Source organism: Cyprinodon tularosa, unplaced genomic scaffold, assembly GCF_016077235.1.
Source record: "Cyprinodon tularosa strain WSP-4 unplaced genomic scaffold, ASM1607723v1 ctg435, whole genome shotgun sequence".
Lineage (NCBI taxonomy): Eukaryota > Metazoa > Chordata > Actinopteri > Cyprinodontiformes > Cyprinodontidae > Cyprinodon > Cyprinodon tularosa.
Window position 1 is genome coordinate 1321777 of NW_024039158.1, and position 7857 is coordinate 1329633.

The window sequence follows — 7857 nt, forward strand, 5'->3', positions numbered from 1 at the left end:
AGCGTCATGGTATATATAGCGCTATTAATTCTGTTGTGTTACAGCCAGGTTCATGAATAGTAAATACAGACGCTGCTTCTAAAAGTGACAAATGGCGACAACCCTGGGCTGCAGGAGCCTTCGCAGATTGACGTCCTTCATATTCCAGATCCTTGCTGCTGTCTCTTTTTTTCGTCTCCAGACTATTCCCCCCATACATCCTCTTTAGTTACACTTCTTGTAATTGCACCAATATGTTACACTGGCAGTTTTAAATAAGACTCCCACTTGGTTTATCTTTGGGCTGATACTGCCCCCCCCCTCCACCCCTGCCTTTTGTAGACAAAAATCATGACAGAAGGGCTCAATCGATAAAGTTCTCTGTGTTCAATGTGAAGATTTACCTAGCCTATGCATCTATTGTGGTATTTAACAAAACACAATTTGCAACTTGTTGAGGCATTTAATTTGGTTACATTACATTTAACAAGAGTAATACACTGCATTTCTCACTCCAACTCTTCGGGTGAAGGTAATGCGCTTCAAACAGGTTTGCTGCCAACAGAAGGGTAGAGTTAAAGGGGTTATAGAATGCAAAACCGAGTTTCCATTGTCATGTCAGATGAATAATGATAGTTCAGTGGGTGAAATGGACGTACAGAGAAGTTCAAACCCTATCAACACCTGCTTTCTCTGAAAATCTCACAATTGTAAACTCCCGCCATAAAACGGGCGAATCCAAATGAATCCCCGAGTTGACGTAAACTGGCGGATGTTGCATTATTTGGTTCTGGCCTGTACTTTTGTCACACCCTGAAATGTACATACAGACCAGCCCACTGGTTCACTTGCCCGAGAACATGAATAGAGGTAGATGTAAGACATCAGTTTAGCTGTTTAGCCTACAGTTGGGTTTATTTCTACAAGAATTACAAAGCAGGCAGTTTCTCTGTTGAAAATGAGCCAGAACCACGGGTGTAAATGCAGTGTTCCAGGCTGAATGGAGGAAGATGAACATTTTCACAGTCTTCCCAAGGATCAGAAGACTCGACAGGCATGGATTATTTTTGCTTATCCGAAGATCTTTGCAAAGTTTGATGCTCAGCTGTTCATTTGCTCTAAGCATTTTACCAAAGACAGCTTTCAAAATCATGGACAGTTCAAAGCAGGATTTGCTAAACTTCTTTTACTTAAACGAGGGGCTGTTCCGACCATAAGGCCATCACAACCGCAAGCTGGAAGTATTTTTTTATTTCTTTGGGGGGATGGGGAGTGTCGACTGCTCGGCCGCTGACTGGATAGGACATCAGCAGAGAGCCGTGAGGAGGGGGAAAGCACCGGGCTGCCATTCGGTCGCTCCTGCCTCCGTCCACCGGGGTTCCTGGATCAGACCCGGAGCTGACGCCGTGTTTCGAGTACCAGGGGTGTTTCGGCTAAGTGCTGCACTGTAGTCGACCAAAATCCTGGAAGATTTTGAAATTCCCCCCGCACATTTTTTTTAGGTATAAAAAGTTTGACATGTCCGAGAAAAAGAGGGTGTCTGGTCACCCTACCATTTCAACAATTTCAGTGTTTCAGTGAGTGAGTGCTTGTTGCTATGATGCGTCTTTGCTCAGCAGATTCGCTCGTTGTAAACCAGCCAATCAGCGCACAGCTCATCTAAATATTCATGAGCATACCATAAAAGGAAGAAAACCTGTCATTTCATTCTAGGGCTTTTAACCAGGCTTGCGTTAGGGCTGATAGAACAGCAAATATGCCATTTTCAGCCTAACCAATGTTACACACTCAATTAAGAGACCTTAAGGACCAGCACCAAATACCCTATGGAATCATGCTATGACCCCTGTAATGCTAGCACGCAGATCAATGCATGCAAGTAGAAGCAAGCACTTTTTCACACACTGGGTGTGTTCGATTTTAAAGACTGCATCCTTCAAGGACCTGGTCTATCTGGAGACCGGAAGAGTTTTGGCCATGGATTCAAACAGGACCAACCTTTCTGTGGCTTTCACCACCTGTACGCTCTGTCGCCTAGCAACCATGAGAGTTTTCACACAAGGCAGGAAAAGAATGAATACCGAAGTTCTCACTGCTGTTTATATTTATTTTTTTACATTTTCGAGGAGCTTCAACACCAGTACCGTATCAGATCACACTGCAGATATATTAGAATCTTTCCTTAAATAACAGCCAGACCCGGAACTATTTACATACTTGGATTATATTAAACTGCATTAACATTCACCAATGTTCGGCACCATTTACCTTTTACTGCATAATGAGGAGTCTTCCAATCCGAACAGACCTCGGCGCCATGCTGTGACGTAATCGGCCTAAGAATCTGGCCTTCTGAGGCCCCTGAATTGGCCCTGGGGCTCACTGACAGAAGCAAGGCTGACATAAAGTGGCACTACCTGTGCCTCTGACCTCCAAAATAACTCCCCACAGCCAGAAGAACTTGTGCCGCTGTTCTGTCAGATCAGCATACCCCATCAGACCAGCATACCAATAGTCAATCCGCATGCGCAAGACGTTAGATTTGCATAGGCGTCCGTTAGTCCAGTTTATTCCTTTAGTTTATCCCCATTTAGACTTTTAGTTTTGTATGAAAAATACACTTTAACTATCCCGATGGGCGTGCATCCCTTTAGTCATATACAAAAAAACAATATAACATCAGATCGTCTTACATTTCAAAAAACACCAAAAAGTAAGGAATTAGTTGTTTTTTTTTTGCACATGACTAAAGAGATACATGCCCGTTGAGGCAGTTTAAAGTGTACTTTTCGTACAAAACTAAAGGGATAAACAGGTGTTGACTAAAGGTATACTGGTCTGATGGGGTATGCTGATCTGACAGAACACCGCCTTAAACTATGACAATCAATGCTGTGATTTGGCTGTTGGGAAGACGCACTTGTTGCATTATATAGATATAGGATACAGAATCTTTGGTCATAAAAAAAAAAGCGTTTTACAACCAGTAAAGTTCAAAGAGTAGACTGGACCCTTTCTCGTTAAGCATTATTGAGTTGAATCAGATGATAAAGGTACAAAAAAACTGTCAAAATGGTGAAAGCAAAGAATGGAAGCATAACAATAATTGACATTAAAGGTCTCTTATTTAAAGTCATGTAATTTTTGTTTTTATTCTAAAGAGAATAATTTTCCAGATAAGATTCTTCATTTTTTATGCTTCTTTTTTTTTTTTTTTGATTGAAAGCCTGAAGTTAGATCTACTGTTATTTACCAGGAGCTTTAAAGGGACACTATGCAACATTTTTCAGTTAATTAATGTGTTCCATAACGTTATGGATGATTAAATGAGTCATTTCAGGTTGAACAAAGTTATTCTCGGCTGCCCTGGTGGTCTGTGGGGGAAATACCGCACTTGCAATTGCAGGAGCACCGACCCGCACCCACAGGCTCAGAAGTCTCGCGAGAGTCAGTCTTGCTTTACGGCGAGAACTGCTACACGCCCCCAGTTAAAAGCATTCTCGTTGCTAGCACAGTGGCGATCTTTGTGCAGTTATGCTACGTTCACGCAGCAAAAGCAGCAAAATCGTGTCTGCTGCTTCCTTTTTGCTGCTTGTACCAGTTAGTTCTGACGCGGCTGAAGCAGCTTTGCTGCTCTGGCTGCAAAAGTGTGTCTGAGGTGCGTTGGGCGGAGCTTCACTATCCTTTCTCTGCCTTGCAGCTATATTTGCTGTGATCAGTGGGAATAAAGTAGTTTTAATATGTTTTTAAGTGAGAAAATACACCTGAAAACTTCATCAGTGCAGTCAGTTAATTCAGATTATTATCCTGCCTTCAATATTTTTTCTGTCGGAGCCGCTCAGACCCCCACATACCAGGGATGCGCCGACAGTATGGATCCCTTCATCAGCAGCGGTTCACCGCGGCAGCTGGTAGGTGTTTTTCATCTAAATAATCCAAACTGCATTTCTGCCGGCAGATTTCTGCATTTTAAGTTAATTTAGGCGTCAATAAACTGTTTAAGAGGAGAGATCATCAGCGCTGTGTCTCTCTCCCTGCGTTAAACGCACCCGACGCGCTGCTGCAGCCGCTCAGACGTGCTGCGCCTGCATCTCAAAACGCGCCGCAGGACCTTTTGCTGCGCCTTGATGCGCGTCAACCATTGACTTTGCATGTAAACTCGCTGCTTCTGTCGCGCCAGCTACATCCAGTGTGAACGCAGCATTAGTCATTCGCTGCTAAGCTCAAAACAACCGCGCCTGGCTTGACGGAGAAACCAGGAGAACAGCTGAGCATATTTACGACAGTGCACTTTTACTTTCGCCCTCTGGAGGGAGCCTCACTGGAAAATCAACACCGGTTGCATAGTGTACCTTTAAGGAATGTTTTTCTGAATAAATAGCCTGTAAAAAACAAAACAAAAATTGCATTTGAAATTTTGACATAAAGTAACATTTTCTTGTACCATGAATACCCAACGCTGCAGTAATTCACTGTAAAATACATCATTTGCAGATGTTAACATAAAAAATTGTAAAATATTTTTGCCTGCTTTATACCTTTATATATTATTACCTTTTTTTCACTTTTATATTTTAGGAATTTAAATCCTTAATTTTCTTATTCAGATACTTTTAAAGACATTTTTTTCTTTTTTCGAATATAAATGTTTTTCAAAGACATGATTTCCAGAACTTTTTTTTATTTTCTGCCCTTGAATAATATTTTTTTTCATTTCAGTACAGTAAACTAAAAAGTTGCATACATTGACCTCTGTTCTTTCATTTATTCATTATGGCTCCCAGTAACTTATTAAAATTCACATTTTAACATCAAAAATAACTTTAGACTGCCAAAGTTGTATCAAAAAGGCAAAAGTTTTCAGCAAAACATTTAATTGAAAAGCGAATCAGGTGACATCAAAAACTGTTCTTTAAAAAATAAAAAATGTAGGCATTTATATAATCTCAGTGTAATGTATGTATATATATATATATATATATATATATATATATATATATATATATATATATATATATATATATATATATATATATATATATATATATATATATATATATATATGTGTGTGATTCATTTTTTTTATGTTGCACTGAAAAATATACATATGCCTTTAGAAAAGGAACAAAATGTTCTAATACTTGAACTGTTCTCCCAGCCCATAGGGGGTGCCATTGAGCACTATTTCTTTAATTGCAATCTATATGTTTATATGATGCATACAAAGCCTTCTAAAAAGGAAACGAGATGTGTTATCAGTGGCTTTGTTAGTAAACATTTAGAGGAAAACACTTAACACTGTTTTCATGTGTTTATAAGTGTGAAATAGCTGTTGATTATTGAATCACTTGCCACTAATGTGAGGTAAATATCTGCAAAATACTGCAGATTAATTGTCTTTCAACCCACATCCTTCCTTAGACAACTGCTGCCTCTTGGATATTAGCAGCCATTACAATCTTCCCTTGAAGTGTGCTGTGTTTCCCTGCCTTTCTTTGTGTTTCTAAAGAACATGTTACATATATTTGCTCCCGTTTCCACCAATGATGTATTTTCTATTAAAGCTGACAAGGTAAACCAGACAGCTGACAGCCATATCCCTCTGAGTCCAGTCTGTCTCTTGGCTGCCTGCGTTTTGACTTCATTTCCACCAGCTTACAGTGTGAGCGAGCCGCTGTGTGCATGCCTGAGCGTTACATATTCTAGCTGACACACAGCTTCCCTTAGGGAGGTTTCCTTGACTGGGTCACATGGTAGAACAGAATGGGGGGTGGAAATTATGCTTTGGATCCCATCTCTTCCTCCTTACATGCATGTAGAAAGGTTTGCTTGGCCTTAATCCGCTTGTTGCATGTAGAGAGCATTATGAATGGTGGACATCATCTCCTGGTCAGGAATGGCTATAGAAATAAACAGAAAAGAAATAATGTCCGTCTTACTGACACGGCAAAAACGAAGAATTCCCACGCTTCTAATGGTTTAACATAAACGCTTGTGTTTGTGTTAACCCCTTTTTACTCTGTTACCCCTCAGTTACAATTATTGTAACATAGAAGTCCTAAGCGGAAAGCCAGAGAGATTATGTAAGGGAACACAGGAGAAGACCCATTTAGAAGATTAGGTCACACTGCTGACAGACTGGTAATTAGGTTTTTCCAAGCTTCTGATGTTTCGCACACCACAGCTCCATCTACCATCTAACTATTGTAAAAATCACCTGAAACCTTCCCGAGACTTTCTGCCAACTAAAACTGAGCTCCGGACGAGAGAAATAACCAGATCAGCAGCTCCCACTGAGCTGGGAAAATCCACACCTCAGGTGTTGACGGTACAGCTGTTAGTTTTGTGCTCCACAAATGAGGCTTTTCTGAAAGAGTACCAAGAAGGCTGCCACTTCTGAAAGAGATTTAGAAACATTAAGTTTTTCTCTAGTAAGGAAGAAATGTAACCCAAAACAAATTGCCACTACTTTTATTTCACTCACAATGAAGCATGGTGATGGCAGCATTATGCTGCAATAGTTGGAGTCAGCAGGGAAAATGAAGCGACGCAGACTTATTACGAATTGGAACAAAATATAGGGTACTTTTTTCAGATTTGTATTTATTCCAATTTTAAAAAAAAGAAGTTCCTATGTTATGTAAAGTAATGAAATATATTGAGGTTAAATACTTGTACATATTTAAAGTACTTTCTCCATACAGCCTGGGTTGGGAGGAAGATTTCTATTTTCTTTTTTTTTTTTACTCCTTTAAGAACTGCGATATGTATAAACAGATAGACCCCCTGAATGGACCAAACCAATTTAACAAACTACGACACTAATTTACTTTATTTATACTATTTAAATGTGTTATTAAATCTTTAAGGGAAGCAGTTTGTGGTTAGGATTCTAGTGTTTGTCATTCAGATAGGGATCCCTGTAGAAGATTATGGCAGGCCGCTTTAACATTTATTAACTTGACTGAATATGTAGTCCAGATGTCTCAAACAGATTTCTTCCTAGTCATAATTACATTTCAGATATCTTAAATAACAATCTTCCTATCTAAACTTTTTTTTTCATATATCTAAAATAAAATTATGACCAGTAACAATTGGATTACAGAGACCTGAAATTCATTTTTAGACAGTCAGAATGTTTATTTTAGATAGGAATAATATTATTTTGGATATCTGACAGTAACAGCCGAATACACATGTATGGGGGAAAGTGGCATCATTTGTACAAGTAAAAATTATATCTGAAATGTTCATTCAAGATAGGAAGAATACTATTTAAAATATCTGAAACACATATCCGGTTAAGCGAAAAAATTTGATTCCAGATTACTTAAAGTTAAATTTCTACCGGTAGAAATGTTATTAGTGATATCTAAAATACAATTCTGACTAGGAATTGTGACTAGGTAGAATGCTTTAGTGCTTTCTCTAATATAAATGTGACTAGTCAGCCTGCCTATTTTTTATGCTATTCAAAATATGTTTTTAAGTATATAAAACTGCATTTTGAATAGGCATTATTAAAATGTAGATATCTGAAATCATAATTTAACTAGCCATATCAACAATTGATGAATCTGTGATGACATTTCTACTAGCAGAAATATATTTTTTGATGTCAATAATTGGATTTCTGGATATCTAGAATGTTATATTCATTTTTTATATCTGAAGTTGTATTTTTTACTGGTAATAACTGTATTATGGAGATCTAAAACTGGAGTTCTTCTTCGTCAAAATTCTGTTTTAGATAGGAGAATTGTTTATTTTAGATAGGAAGAATGTTATTTTAGATAACCGCAAGTAAAAGGCTACACCCTACACATGAATGGGTAAACGTTCATGTGTATTAATTTGTACCGGTAAGAATTACAT